Source organism: Mesitornis unicolor, unplaced genomic scaffold (genome assembly GCF_000695765.1).
Source record: "Mesitornis unicolor isolate BGI_N332 unplaced genomic scaffold, ASM69576v1 scaffold34320, whole genome shotgun sequence".
NCBI classification, from domain to species: Eukaryota; Metazoa; Chordata; class Aves; order Mesitornithiformes; family Mesitornithidae; genus Mesitornis; species Mesitornis unicolor.
Window position 1 is genome coordinate 4,913 of NW_010159667.1, and position 1,374 is coordinate 6,286.

Genomic DNA, 1,374 nt, shown 5'->3' on the forward strand with positions numbered 1-1,374 from the left:
GGGCAGGTATGAACTCTCAGATCTGTGTGATCAAAGAGATGTCCCCTGGGAAGCGTCTGTGGTGGAAGCAGGGGAGGCTGCTCTGGTGCAGGGAGGAGGAGATGTTGTTCCTGGGACAAAGCTGGGCTCTGATGGCGTGTAATGAGCCTGTAGTTACAAAGATGGTATTTAATTACGTCTTTTCCATGGTTTCCAAGCCTTGGCACTGTCACTTTGCTGGCAGCAAATCAAACACCAAGTTATGTTAAGGCACAGAAGATGAAGTCCTAGATAAGCACTGGGCCGTAGGAACATCTGAAATGGAAACATGCAGGGGAGGACAGCGTGGTTTTGCTCAGCGCTGTTCAGACCTGTGTCTGCAGCCAGGGCTGTTTCTCTCTCCCAAAATGCCGGTCCAGCCTCCCCATGCGCTTTTAGGATGCGAATGGGGACAGCCGTCCTGCTCCGGGGTGACCTCTTGGTGACTGCAGGCTTGGTGTGGATGATGGGTGATGGAGCAACCACACCATAACCGATCATTTACCCACTGCAGGCAGCTGGGGTGCTCAGCACCCATGGGTGCTGGGGTGCAGCACAGGGTGCAGCGGGGTCACCGTGGGCTGACCTCCCATTCATGTCAATATTCCCAAATAACACCCGTGTTCCTGCCAGCTCTTCTCTCTCCCCATGTTCAATTCCTGACTTAAACTTCTAGTAAATGTTTGGTGTAGAGTTCTCAGTTTATCTTCAATAGACCTGCTGCCACCACTGCTAAAATTTCAAGCAGTGCTTAACTCGAGGTTTGGGTGCCAGATGAATTTGGGCGTCGCTGATGCGCTCAACGGTCCCGTTCAATATGCAGATACCAGCCATGGATTGCAAGGACCGGCTCTTGGAGCCCGTGGAGGAGCACAGCTTTTGGGATGCCTGGGCACATATCCAGACAGATTTTCTCTCTCGGGGGGGCGGATTTGCACTGCAGTTGATGCATTTACAAACTCACACCTGTCCCAAACAGGCTGTTTGGTTCAATAAGTTTCTCCAGCCTCAAATCAGTTAGCCCCAAGTAAACTAAAGCAAGCGTTTCACGGCAGCGTTTATGGCTGGCAATTTGTCTTAGAGGGTTTTATATATTCATATATAAAAGTGTATGTGCCTATGGGTGTACATACGTACGTCCTTGCTCGGGAATGTGGTTTCCAATCCCTTTAACTTGCTCAAAAATTAAACTAGCGAGAAGCTGGCAGCGAGTCGGAGCCGCCTGCCAAGCATCGCAGCCCAGAGAAGTGGCAGAACATAAACACTCGGGAGTTTATCCTCGCCATTTATATCGTGTGGCTGCCGGGGGACGGGCTGGTGGGGAGTGGGGGGGGGGGGGCCCTCAGGCCCTGGCAG